At 46.5% G+C, this 14751-nt stretch overlaps 1 pseudogene; it reads left to right on the top strand.

Moving 5' to 3' along the window:
• The first annotated feature begins 312 nt into the window (after positions 1 to 312).
• The window catches only part of LOC133766292 (serine/Arginine-related protein 53-like), a 44112-nt pseudogene continuing 29673 nt past the window's right edge, over positions 313 to 14751 (top strand).

Genomic DNA, 14751 nt, shown 5'->3' with positions numbered 1-14751 from the left:
TATGTAGCCCTCATCTCAATAACTAAATTTTTTTTTAGTGAAAGGGCTTGTTTTATTTACATCCTTAGCACAGCAGAGTAGTAATTATTATTTACTAAGGGCTCGTAACGTAGACTCTGAGTCTGGTGCTGCCTGCAAGGAGCTTTGCCTGCGTTATTTGTATCAGTCCTCTGCATTAGACATTTCTCCCATTTTAGTTGTAGATTACACAAAGGCCACTCAGCAAACACCTGCGGAACCAGGACTGGAACTCCAGTCTGCCTGACCCCACAAAGCATTCCACTGCATCTCCAGCCCCTTGGTCTCTTGGCTATGTCCACAGACTCTGTAAGGTAAGTGAGTGAATCAACACAGACCTGACCCGGCATGACATTTAACAAATGGCATTTACATTCCCTATGGGGACAGTAGCAGTTCCAGGCTATTTTTCTCCTCTTTTTCCCCCAAGCCCTCATTCCCACTCCTTTCCCCTTGATCAGCCCAAGAGCACGAGCATGTTTTTGTAGAATACCTTGTGCTGCTCTCTGTAGTTTTCACTGTGTGTGTCTATGCTACCTTAGTGACACGTGGCCACATGGACCCACGGGTCCTGCACCCACAGACTCATACAAACACAGAGCCAGAATGTTTTTGGAAAATTTGCATCTGTGCTAAACCCGTACAGACTTCTTTCTTGCATTATTTCCTAAAACAATGCAATGTAACACCTATGAAGCAATTACACTATAGAAAGTAGTATAAGCCATCCAGAGATGGGCTACATACACAGGAGGATGCTCAAAGGCCATTTATGCAAAATCTACACTGTTCCATAAGGAGTCTGATGACCCCTGGACTTCAGTATCCTGAGGCAGAGGGCCCAGAGACTTTGTTCTATTTCTTAGTGTTTTAACCAACACTCTGCTTTCCGGATACTTGCCAGTGTATCTACAGCAAAAACCTTGCTTCTGAGAGTGGGACCAAATTCCACAGTTTCTACCCACTGATGTTGACTTCTCTCTTTCCCTAGCACTGGACACCTCAGGGACCTGTACTGCTTCCCTCAACCATCACGAAGCAGTGCCCTGTCTATGATGTGTCCAAAGAACTTGTCAGGCAAGTTCCAGCTGAGAGCATGAGTTTGGGAGCGCTGCTGGCCTCTTCCCTCTGGTGCTTCAGACCGACAATTTTGTGCTTTCAGAAGCTGAGTCCCCAGATGTACCTTCAGAAAGAATTTTCTACTGCATGGTTTGGTTTTCCCTTTCTCAGGCACATGACTTATTACCCCAGCTGTGTTGTTGAATACTTAGTAGTCATATAGCAGATTCTGGACACAAGACCTGGGTTCAGATCCCACCCTCACAATTGACCAGCTGTACTCAATTTTTCTGTGCCTTAGTCTTCCCATCTGTAAAATGGCAAAGGTAATGATACTAGAACCCATCACACAAGGTTATTGCATTTAGAATAGTGCTTGGCAATGGTACGCATTTAACAAAATGTCTGTTCTCTCTGTTTACATGCAGATAGAGTCTGAATTAACAAAACCAGATACAATGATCCCTCATTATCCACAGGCTTGGTTCCATGACCACTACAGTTACAAAAATCTGTAAGTGTCCAAGACCCTTACATTAAATGGCAAATGGGCTGGCATTGTGGCATAATGGTTTAAGTCACCATTTGGGACACTAGCATCCCTTACAGGTGCCAGTTCGAGTCCTGATTGATCCACGTTCTATCCAGTTCCCTGCTAATGCACCTGGGAAAACAGCAGAATATGGCCCAAGTCCTTGGGCCCCTGTCACCCATGTGGGAGACCTAGATGAAGCTCCTTGCTCCAGGTTTCAGCCTGGCTCAGCTATGGCTGTTGCAACCAACTGGGGAGTGAACCAGTCTCTCGGTCTTTCCCTCTCTCTCCTTGTAACTCTGACTTTCAAATAAATAAATAAATCCTTTTTTTAAATAGCATGGTATTCGCATATGATTTACACACACTGTCTCCTATACATTTAAATCAACTCTAGGGCCTGGCACTGTAGCATAGTGGGTAAAGCCACCACCTACAGTACCAGCATCCCATATAAGCACAGGTTCGAGTCCCAGCTGCTCCTCTTCCCATCCAGCTCCCTGCTAATGGCTTGGAAAAGCAACAGAAAATGGCCCAAGTCCTTTGGCCCCTGCACCAGCATGGGAGACTCAGAAGAAGCTCCAGGTTCCTGGCTTCAGTTTGGCCCAGGTCCAGTCATTGCAGCTATTTGAGGAGTGAATCGGAGGATAGAAGACCTCACTCTTTCTCTGCCTCTGCCTCTCTGTAACTCTGTCTTTCAAATAAATAAATAAATCTTTAAATCAACTATAGATTACTTACAATACAATATAAACACGATGTAAATAGCCATTATACTGTGTTGTCTGGGAATAATGATAAAATATAGTCTGTACACATCTGGTACTGACATGAATACTTTAAAAAAAATGTGTTCAACCAGCAGTTGGTCAACTCCATGGATTTTTGAATCCACATGTAGAGAGGCTGACCACATACAACTTCAGATGCTGTCTGCATAAAATTAAGACTTTAAAAAGAAAATAAAGAGAAACAGAAGACGTGTCTGGCTACATCAGAGTAATTCTCTTTGTAATCTCTAACGACAAAGCCTTTACAGGCTCATTTTGGCCTTGCGAGACCAAACACTTAGGTATAAACAACAGAACCCCAAAGAAATCTGCTCCCTCCTCTGTGTCTGGTGCTGAGTTTTACAACTGACCAGTTCTGGCTCCAGGAGGTTGGGCAGGCTCCCCAGGGTTGGGCAGGTGTTCTTGGCTGCCCCTGCTGACCTTCCACTCTGTCACCTTCTGCAGCTGGAGCCCTCGAAAGTTTAAGCTGGATTCGGCAGACAGCACCAGCCCCCAGAGAGCTGGGGGGTAGACGACAACTGAAGAGATCTCTTTCATGTTGGGTGATGTGTGGGTGACTCAGAGCTGGCAGCCCTGATGGGCCCATAGTTAAGGCTCTGGTAGGACTCAAGCCTGAATTTTATGGCTTGTTTGTCCTAAACTCATGCAACATTTTTTCTCACCTTAAAGATGAAAGGATCACTTTCCCACACATCTCTGTCTGCTGCATTTTGTAACATGTAGACTTCCATGGCTTCCATTTATTTATCTGGAGAGTTAACTTCTGAAGGATGGGCACATCTCCCTGACCAGCCATAGCTGAGGATCTTGACGTAGAAGACACAACATGGACAGCTTGGTGGCCTTCTGAAACACTACTACGTGAGTCAGTCTGCCACAGTTCTTCCCATGGCTTTTCCCAGTGTAGCACAAATGTCCTACAAACTATGTACAAACTCTGAGTCGACAAAAACCAGCCTGTCCTCCCATAAAGCTGTGAATCCCTTCAGAGAAGGGTTCACCTTTTCCACTTACTTGATTCTTCCATAGGGCCTAGCACAGCGTCTTGTAGATACTCAAATATTTGCTCATTGATAAGACTCCAAGACAGATGGGAGGGAATGGCCAACATTTGCTTAAAGAAAAATGAATGGTTTTAATACATAAAACCTTTTAATTCTCCTGATTAGGAATAGTCAAAATTTTGATTTACACAAAAATATTCCAATGCAAAAATTGTATTACATACAAGACACTTTATAAGTTAAGAACCTGTCTAGTGAAGGAGAATCATTTGTTTATTTGCACATGGGCAAATATTGATCAAGTACCCATTTGTGTCAGGCTCTATTCTGGGCATCAGAGGCACAAGGTGGAGACAGTCCCTGACCTCAAGTTCACAAATGCGGAAGGGAGACTGGCAGACAAGGAATCAACTAAAATATTGTAAGGTAAGCCTTGTGATGAGGTTGTCAGTAGATCCACAGCACAGAGTGGGTATGAGGTCCTAAGGGTCAGGAGCAGATCACGCATAGCTTGTGATCAAGTGGAAGCTTGGCACGTCCCAGCTGGGACAAAGTGGTGGATCCCACACTGGAGAAGCTCCTGAAACTGCAAGTCTCCATTTACTCATTTGAAATAGTAATTATACCAAAATTATGAATTTTAAGAGAAAATTAAAATTACAGTTTGAAAATGATGTAGCATACACAACTAAATTATCAGAAAAGAAGTACAGGGTCGGAGTTGTGGCGCAATGGGTTGGGCCGCTGCTTGGGATGCCCACATGGCCTAGTGAGCACTGATTTGAGTCCCAGCTACTCTGCTTTCAATCCAGCTCCTTGCTGATGTACCTGGGAATCAGAGAGGATGGTACAAGTCTGTGAGAGACCCAGATGAAGTTCCTGGCTCCAGGCTTTGGTCTGGCTGAGAACTGGCTGTGGCAGGCATGTGGGGAGTGAACCAGCAGGTGGAAGATAGATCCCTGTCTGTTCACCATTACTCTTTCTGCCAGTCTGCCTTTCAAATAAATAAATGAATAAATCTTTCTCTTTCTTTCATTTGTTCTTTCTTTGTTTCTTTTTAAAGAATACAGTTGGTCTTCTAGATCAGCATACTTCATATTGTGGATTCAACCAATCTTCAATAAGTATTTGAAAAAAAAAAAAGTGCGTCTGTACTGAGGCATCTTATCTTGTCACATTCCCTAACCCGCACAGTAGAGCAACTACTGACAGAGCGGGTACAGTGTTGTGAGTCATCTAGACGACTGTGGAACACAGCAGGATGTGCATAGGTTATGTGTAAATGCTACACCACTTTATAAGAGGGGTTTCAGCATTCAAGGCCTTTGGCAAGCACAGGAGCTCCTGCAACCAGTCCCATGTGAACCCTGGGGGAGCAGCTGGGCACTAAGAGAACACGCCTCGAGAACTGGTGTAAGGACACATTTGCTCCATACCTGTGAGGGTGCTGAAACTCCTCGTGGCCAGTTACAAAAGGGTCTGTGCCATTTTAAATTAACTTCCTGGGGCCAGCACAGTGGTATAGCAGGTAAAGCTATCACCAGCAGAGCCGGCACCCTATATGGGTGCCAATTTGTGTCTCAGCTGTTCTACTTCCCATCCAGCTCCCTGCTAATGACCTGAGAAAAGCAATGTAAGATAGCCCAAGTGCTTGGGCCCCTGCACCCACGTGGGAGACCTGGATGAAGCTCCTGGCTATCTGGGGAGTGAACCAGTGGATGGAAGATCTCTCTCTCTCTCTGTTTCTCTCTCTCTCTCTCTCTCTCCCCCTCCCTCCCTCCCTCCCTCTCCCACTCCCTGTCTCCCTCTCTCCTCTCTCTCTCTGTCCTTCTCTATATATAACTCTGACTTTCAAAATAAATAAATAAAGCCTTTTTATAAAAATTAACTTTCTATCTTCTCACCTTCTCCAAGGTGAAAACAAAAAGTTGAAGATGAAACCTAGACATTATTCCTTGCAAAGCACCTTATTTTGTAAAGGAGAACTTAGCCCAGAGTTGGACCACATCTCAGGGAGGCAATTAGGATAGGACTAAGATTTGATAGACAGTTGCCTTGGTTACTATATCTAATCTACTCATGAAAGCAAACGTCACATGGACTCATCAACATGCTCGACAGATTGAGTTGGACTTCTCGGGAGGCAGCGTAATTGTTTGGAATTCAGAGTAACTGAAAACACTGAAACAGGAGATCCAAGCAGCAAATGGCTTTAGATAGCAGGCCCACAGCTACTCCTGCGACAGAGACTTCCAGAAAGAGTCCTGTGCGCTGTCCTAACCTAGGTTTTCCTTGCTGCTGAGTCGCCAGGACAGACCCCTTCCAAAGAGCTTCTTTATTCCTGTCCCTTCAGGAGGATGACCAAAGGGATGTGTCTCTTAAAATCAGGCCAGGTGTGCACAACACCACACACAGGGAAAATTAAATACCAGCGCCAGAGCCAGTGAATTGTGTTCCCTGCCCCCGTCAATTACAAAAACAGTGCCCAAGGAAGGGAAAATGGGCTTCATGTAAATCAAATGGGCTGGCTAACACGTGCCCCTTTTCTCCACTTCCTAATCCTTTTATAAGTTCCATTGAGATGGGATTTGCTTTTAGACTGATTACGTGGCTGGAAATCAGCATAACGACATTTGCTGAAGGGAATTCCTCATCTTGGCTCAGTTCGGTTTCTTCCTAGTAGAGATTGGATGCTGGGCCTGGCTGGAACCAGCTGCAATCCAGGTCAGTGGGTCTCCCAAAAGCATCTCAGAGGTGAAGAGGACCCTCAATGCAATCTCTCAATTTTTAAATGGGGAAATTTGGACCCAAAAGAAGGCAGACAATTTTCCTGGAAACTCAGTGACAAAGCCAAAACTGGGACTCCCAACCAAAGTTTTTGGACATGAAAAGCCCAGTTCACCTCCACTACTATTTAGGCCTCAGATTGGATCTTCTGGAATGTTCCAGGCCAGGATTTTTTTTGTTATTTCTTTGATCCTGCAAAAAACTTCCAGAAATTCTGGCATCAATCATCATTATATTATCAGCAACCCTCACTTGCTGATTGTCATAACTGACTACTGTAGGAGCTTGAAGGAAGACCCAAATCAAAGCCCCCATCTATGCAGAGCTTCAGACTAGATAGCATGGTCTGGGATTAGGTGAAACATTTCTGGTAATAATAATAGAAATAATAATTTGTATTGATCCAAGGGCTAAGTGCTTTTCTTATTTGCCTGTTCTAATCCTCCCATGAAACCTCACACCCATTTTATAGATGAGGAAACTGAGACGTGCTCAAAGGTCACAAGTTGAGTCAGCACACGTGGTTACCTCCCTCCAAAGCCCACAGGCGAAAACATTCTCTGGGAGGTGGGAGGGGGAGCACAGGAATAACCGAGGAAAAGGAATCATAGGGCTCTCTCCTCTAAGATGGTCCTAAGATACTAGGACGTGTAGGAAATCTTTCACAGCTATTACAATGATGACGTAGTCCCATGTTGAGCCTCAGGAAACAGGAGTCTTTCTCAGCAAGGACATTCACTAGGAAACAGTGCCACTTGGCAATACCCTTTCAAGTTCACCAGATATGTTAATGAGCTCATGTTCTCTTTGTACACTCAGACCCTTCTGAGAAGGCTTTTTAATTTCTTCTTATTCTTAATTTGCAAAATGCATATGAAGTTTCTGAGTACCAAGGACACTGCTAATTACTTAACCCTCGAAATAACCCCAAGCGAGCAGGACCCTTATTATTCCCGTTTTACAGAGATGAAAGACACACAGAGAGAGCTGAGCAAAGCTAAGAAATGGCGATGGCAGCTTCACGCCCAGGCAGTCAGGCTCCCGAGTCCAGACCTGAGCCAATCACTGCGTGGCTGTCACCCCAAGGCTGCCCCAGAAATGCAAGATGCGGACTCCGCGAATCTCAGCAATCAAGCTGTGGCATCGAGGCACAGGCTCCTGCAAAGGTGGCACTCAGGCCCACGTCCTGACTGTCCTCAATTCTCTGGTCTCCTCCCAGGCACCTGTAGAATTCAGGTGCCTAGTCAATTCTTACTAAAGAGAGGACGAATGGGATGAGCCAAAATGTGTGAAGGTCAATGTGAAGACTGGTGCCCTCCAGTGTTTCCTTCTGCTTGCTTCTTCCGGGAGTAAGCACGCGGGGATCCTAAGAAGCAGTGGGGATGTGGACCAAGGACAGTCAGGGTGCACAGAAACTGCTCAGGATTGGGAGGAAAATTGCAAAACAGCTTAACTTGCAGTCAAATGAGACCACATTTTCATTGTTCCTAAAATGCTCCAAATTTCTCCATTGATTTCTGGTTATTTTTTTTTCTTTTTTCTTCTTCTTTTTTTTTTTTTTATTATTTTTTTTGACAGGCAGAGTGGATAGTGAGAGAGAGACAGAGAGAAAGGTCTTCCTTTTGCCGTTGGTTCACCCTCCAATGGCCGCCGCGGTAGTGCATTGCGGCCGGCGCACCGCACTGATCCGATGGCAGGAACCATGCTTACCCTGGTCTCCCATGGGGTGCAGGGCCCAAGGACTTGGGCCATCCTCCACTGCACTCCCTGGCCACAGCAGAGAGCTGGCCTGGAAGAGGGGCAACCGGGATAGAATCCGGTGCCCCGACCGGGACTAGAACCCGGTGTGCCGGCGCCGCAAGGTGGAGGATTAGCCTAGTGAGCCGCGGCGCCGGCCTTTTTTTTTTTTTTTAACAGGCAGAGTTAGAGAGAGAAAGAGAGAGACAGAGAGAAAGGTCTTCTTTCCATTGGTCCACCCCCCAAATGGCTGCTACGCCCGGCGCGCTGCGCCGATCCGAAGCCAGGAGCCAGGTGCTTCCTCCTGGTCTCCTTTTCAGGTACAGGGCCCAAGCACTCGGGCCATCCTCCACTGCATTCCCAAGCCACAGCAGAGAGCTGGACTGGAAGAGGAGCAACCGGGACAGAATCCAGCACCCCAACTGGGACTAGAACCCTGGGTGCCAGCGCCGCAGGCAGAGGATTAGCCTAGTGAGCCACGGCGCCGGCCGATTTCTGGTTATTTCTAAGGTTTAAAATCATTTAGTCTTTATTAAGAAGGTTTTCTTATAAATATTTTTAATTATCATGACACGTTTGGCTTCACACCTTAAACTGTGGTTCAATGGTATGAATCAGCTTTCCTAAAAATGCTTGGCTGGGCAGCTTTGTCTGATCATAATACTCATGGGATGCTGGATTAGTTCTTAAAGACAATGTTTTATTCACACTCTAACTCAGACTGGAGAGACAATGAGGAGACAGAAATGGCTGGTTTCCTAAATAAGTAAGCCACAGACTCGGCAGTATGTCAGGGATCATAATTTTTACCTACTCCCAACTTTATTCCCAGGATGCTGGATATGACTAAGACATCACACAGTAAAATATAATCCCTAGGAAGTTAAACAGTGACTTGTGTGTGTTGAAGCTTATGAAAAATAGACAGGAGTATCTGTGAGAGCGTTTACTATAGGCAGGCCTCACCTTTTTATTGGCCTTTCATGAAAAAAGGTGGGGAACAGGGAGAGACACGAGGGTTTTGGGCTTTGAACTGATGCCTGCAGAATTTTAGCCTAAGCAACCAATGAGTAATTGCATAAGGACGTAAGATGGAAGCTTGGGTAGCGGTATGGCAGCTAATAAATATGAGGAGGTGCTGTAAATTTTATACTGTAGCTGTCTTATCATAATAGAAATGTTGGGAAAATTGGAGGAGGAATAATATGTGATGTATAGAATGGTGGAGGATACATTATGTTCAAGACTATGGTGGTGGCAGGTTGCGGCTGAGATAACTGCTGTTCATACCCCTCCTTGTTTTGTGACATGGCAACTCCTGCCCTTCCCGTTGAGTCTCTGGGTCAGCCTTGTGATTTCCTCTGACCAACAGAATGTGGCAGAAACAACTTGGTATGACTGCTGTGCTAACAACTTGGTATGACTGCTGTGCTAACAACTTGGTATGATGCTGTGCTAACAACTTGGTATGACTGCTGTGCTAACAACTTGGTATGATGCTGTGCTAGCTCTCAAGAGGCCAGGGGCTTCCAGCCTCAATCTCTGCAGTGCTGCCCTTCTGAAGAAGCCGCGCTGGAGAGACAGGCCTGGCTGTGGGTCAGCACCAATCCTGGGCATGTGAGGGAGGTGGTAAGATCAGCCATTGCCGGCCCAACTGCCATCTGACTACACTCACACAGGGACCCTGGCTGAGGCTAACAGAAGGATCCCTCTGAGCCAGTCGAGCTGCTGACCCACAGAATTGTTGGTCTGTAAATGGTTATCATTTAGGTCAACACATTTTGAGAAGGTTTGTTATGCTGAAATAAGCAACTGATAGAGAGATTGGTATTGGAAATAGGATGTGGCCATAAATCACATAAAAATGTTGCCATTGGTTTTAGGACCAGGCAGAGGCCAGAATCTGGCAAAATGTTAGGGAAATTGTCTGTGGGGGCTGGAAACACGAAGTGTTCTATGTGGTGACAAAACGACTGGTAAAATGTTGCCTGCAGTAACTTGGAAGATAGCAGGTGTACCTAATGAACGGGGGAACTGAGTCAAGAGGTTTCTGTTTTGGAGAGAGTTGGGCAAAAGGAAGATACTCACTCAGTTTGCAAGCAGAATTCGTGGAATATAGAAGACCCAGTATATGCTTGATTGAAAAATAAAATCAGTTTGATTTCTCAGTCTCTCTAGTCGGTAAACTATTCTCAGAATGATGAATAGCCTCAGGTAAAGGCAACACCAAAGGTGCAGTGTCAAAATTCTGCACCAATACCTTGGGGAGCCTGGAGCACCTTGTCAGCTGAGAACTCGACAGTCTTCCAGGCATTTTCCTACTCTGCTGGACTCACTCTCCAAAGTAAAGAGACATCTGTTTCTAGAGGAGACCATAATCTGATACACTGGAAATCCACTTCATCTTTAAAGGAATTGTACATTATTAGGATAAAAGGGACAGAGTTTGTTCAGAATTAAAAGAGGCTTCTTGGCTCCATCTATGGGCATGAAGCAGGCTGGGAAAACGATTCAGCTGGAAACTCTGGGTAATTCCTGGAGAACCAGACTTAACTTCTCAGATGGTGCAGATGAGAGCCTGGAGGGCAGAACCAGAGGTCGAGGAGAAAGTTGATTGGAGAACCACTTCCAGGGAGCAAAACTGGGCTCCAATCCAGGGAAATTTCCTAGCCTTCGAGTAGAGAGACATGAAAATATGTGCCCAGTCACAAGCCAGTGACTGCTATGTATCGCCAGTTCTCCCCCTTTCCAAGTGGGAATGTCTACAGTGCCTCTCTCAACAGGGTGTTCACAGGGGAAGAACAGTGCAGAGTCCTGTGAACTAAAAACTCGAGTTCTCCGCACCATTCTGCCCCTAAACCTACCATGACACTCTTTGTGGTCTATCAGAGGAGGCAGATTTTAATGTCTTTCTCCTAGCAGCCAAGCCTGCTGCCCTAATAGGATGATCTTTTGGGGATAAGACTTTCTCATGGACGACAGATAAGATTTATTATGGACAGAAGTAGACTTTCAGAGACTGTGCAGGCCCTTCCAAAAGTTTAGGGAAATAAGTATTATGGAAAAACTATGCATGGATTTCAAAATCATTTTGCACCAAAATAAGCTCATCTTTAAATTCCATCCTCCATGAGCTTCTTGGAGTACACTTGTGTTTGCAAGGATGGGTACACTGACTTCTCCCACCCCATTTGCACGTCCATTTGCAGAATGTTTTGCCGTGTTTTCCACATGGGGTAGCGCCTATTCAGCCACAATGCCAGTCTCAGGTCTGGGAGACTGTGGCCAGACTTTAAGGGGCCTTCGCCTCTGCCTGGTCTCTCTGGAATACTGTCACCTTGTGAGGACCCAGGCTGGACTCCTGGAGAATGAGACACCACATAAGGAGGGAGGCCAAGCTGATGGACAGCACCAGTCTCCAGACCTGGGAGCAAAGTCATGTGAGACTCCTCTCCCCTGCTGGTCAGGAAGGCAGCAGAACTAGCCCATTGAGCCCAACCCAATCACTGACCCCTAGACTCAGAGGCCCATCAAACTCATAGGTCCTTGTTTCGGGCCACCATATGTTGGGCTGGTCTGTTGCACAGTGGTAGGGAACCTGTATAAGGGAGAACCATCTATCACAGCAAGAAAAGACTTGGTCTCACACGCCTTCAAAGTAGTTCCTACCTTCCTGTGGAGCAGGAGAGTCAGGAGCACCAGGTCTCGGAGCAGAGCTCGCCCTGCCCCGCAGGTGCTGAGCCCCTGGCTGTCCGTGGAAGAGGCAGGACTCTGTCACAGGCAGTGCTCTGTTGCCGCTGGTGGAGACCTGAGGGGTCCATCGCAGGGGGTCAGGGTAACCACCGCCAGGGCAGTTTTCAGCACCACCCACAGTGCCCATCCTTTGCCCTGGCCATCCAGTTGAACATCTGTACCTCTTTTCAGTTGGGGTAACAGAGCCTTAAAGAAGCTGTTTGGCTGCAATGTAATTGTCAGCCACTGTGCTTTCCTGGGAACACTGATGCGAAGAACGGAGGCAGACAGGGAACCTGCGCGGGCTGCTGGGGGCCCCAGGCTGAACATGGAAATAAGCGCTCCAATCCTTCTTAGCTTCAGTCTCCTCTCTTCTCCAGACTCACATCACAGATGGTTCCTTCTCCAGTTTTGTGCAGCTGTGGCATTGTGTACAGACTGCTTCGGAAGCTTCTCTCTGCTTTGGAAACTCTGGGGCCCCCCACTGTAGGCACCAGGAAGAGAGAATGCAAGTGGGCCGACTGGAGGCAGGAAAGAGCTGCTCACTCCGTCAGCACAACCGTCGTACCAACTTCCTATCATGTGGTTGGTTCTTTGGCTCCTTGCCAGCTTAGCACTGATTAGAAAGACAGCCCCTCCGTTGGATGAGCAGCTATTAACACCACAGTGTGAATTCCAGTTCAGAACAAATCCAGGACCTGGGCACACATGCCACAATGCACTCCACAGGCCTCTCAACTTTTAAAAAATGTATTATGGGGGCTGGCGTTGTGACATAGCTGGTAAAGCCTCCTCCTGTGACACCAGCATTTAATATGGGCCCACGTTTATGTCCCAGCTGCTCCACTTCCAATCCAGCTCCCTGCTAATGTGCCTGAGAAAGCAGCAGAAGATGGCCCAAGTGCTTGGGCCCCTGCTGCCCACATGGGAGACCCAGATGAAGCTCCTGTCTCTTGGCTTCAGTCTGGCCCAGCCCTGGCCATTGGGGTCATCTGGGGAGTGAACCAGCCAATGGAAGATTTCTGTCTTTCTCTCCACCTCTCAAATAAAAATAAAAAATTTTAAAAGTAAATAAAATATGTAATTCTCAAAAGTGACATTTACTTATTTGGAAGGCAGAGGGAAAGAGAGAGGGAGAGAGAGAGGGAGAGGGACAGAGAGAGGGAGATCTTCCATACATTGATTCTCTCCTCAAATGCCTGCAACAGCCAGGACTGGGCCAGACTGAAGCCAGGAGCCAAGAACTCCACCCAGGTTTCCCACATGGGGGGCAGGAACCCAAGTATGTGAGCCATCACCTGCTGCCTTCCAACATGAGCGTTAGCAGGAAGCTAGATCAGAAGGGGAGTGCAATGCAGGCATCCCAAGCGCAGCTTAAGCTGCTGCACAATGCCTGCCCTACCAAAGACATTATTTTAAAACTCCATTCTCCACATTTCTCCCTCCCCCCACAAGGCTCAGGGCTAAGCACAGATGCAGATTCCCTGCCATCGGTGTTGCTGGCCACCAGCACTCACGCACGTCTCAGGAGTGGGGAGGGGTGGGGCTCTGGATTCTGCACGAAGACTTTCTGATCCCTAATTCCCCAGCCGTCCCTCTCCTCTACAGAAGACCAAGAGCCTCCCAGGCACACTGGTCCTGAGCGCTGGGATGCGGTCATCTCCCAAACATTTTCATAAGATAGCAGTCAGGAGCAGGGTGTTCAAAGGGAGGATTTAGTCTATTTACAGATGTATATCAGTGGGTGGCCGACTCAGTTTGAGTCTTGAAAGAGAACAGGAAAAGGAGAAGGCTGGCTTGCATCATCAAAGGTTTTCAAATGTCCATTTGGAAAATACATGGAGTTTTGAGGAAAATCCCAAACATATTTTCGGAGGCATCTGTCGGTCCTTTCTGAGCCCTGCCCCACCACAGTTAACACCACATCCCCTTTGCGAGGTTTGTAACAGGCAAGAGAACAAGGCCTCTTACATATTTTTGGTAGTTTCAAGAGCTGGTTTCTCCTTTTTAAAAAGAGCCAGTGTGTTTTCCCAAAAAATAAACCAAAAAGAAGAGTTCTATACTGAAAAAAAAAAGATATACTGACTTATCACACTAAATGCTAACATCTTCATCTCCCACCTTCTAAGTTTGGCAACATGTATCTACTTTTAATTAAAGTACAGGGTACAAGAAGTTGAAGTCACAAGCATTTTTAAAACTCTCCAAATATATATATATATATAAAAAAACACAGCAAGCAAAACACAAAATATAAGCAAAAGCAAATGAAGTCTAGGTGTGTTTATTCCCGGGATATCAGCTGCGTCCTCCCCCACCCACACCCCCAACCCAGGCCTCAGGGAGAATCTGCGAGTGCTGATGAGAACCTGCTTTTATAACGATAGCAAACAGAGAAACGCTGCCACCATCTGGGTGCTACCCAGGGCCATCACACAGGTGCTCAAGTGATGTCCAAGGTCGCACTGGCCTTCAGCAAACAGCAGCAACTTAGCCTCTTTGTGCCCAGATGAGCAAAGGAGGCAGAATGGCTGGCATCCTCTTTTCCATGGGTAGAAAAACAGAAGTCAGAGCGTTCAGGCACTGTGTCAAAGGTCACGTGCCAGCTGTAAAGCCAGCCTCAGGGTTGTGGTGCAGCCAGCTGTGGTCTGCCCCGCAGGGCACCTGGCATGGAGGTGAACCCTCACACACAGCACCAAGCCCTCCTGTGACTTTACAAGAAGTTCTACACAGGGGTCCCCCTCTCCTGCTCCATTTCTTCAACGCTCATGCCGTAAAACTTCACAGAGTCCCTTTAGCTCAAAAGTGAAAAAAAAAAAAAAAAAAAAAAACAAACGAAGAGAGAGAACGGAGAAGAGAAGAAGAAGGTTGCTGGCATTTCTCTGTAAGGCTTTTAAACCTTGCCATGCTTTATGGAACAAATGTTTTGTGTAATTTTCCAGTGGCCTTGATTAAAGATGTTATGTAACTCAACATAAGTGTAGTATGAAGAAATTACAGGCCATGTCCAGTTTATCAAGTGTTTGGCCCGGCAGTTAAGACACCTCAGGACACCTGCTTCCCTTATCTGCCTGCTTCAAGTGCCAGCTCT

This window comes from Lepus europaeus, chromosome 9 (genome assembly GCF_033115175.1).
Source record: "Lepus europaeus isolate LE1 chromosome 9, mLepTim1.pri, whole genome shotgun sequence".
Taxonomy (NCBI): domain Eukaryota; kingdom Metazoa; phylum Chordata; class Mammalia; order Lagomorpha; family Leporidae; genus Lepus; species Lepus europaeus.
Note: the sequence above shows the minus strand (reverse complement) of the source record. Positions and strands in the feature narration are given on the sequence as shown.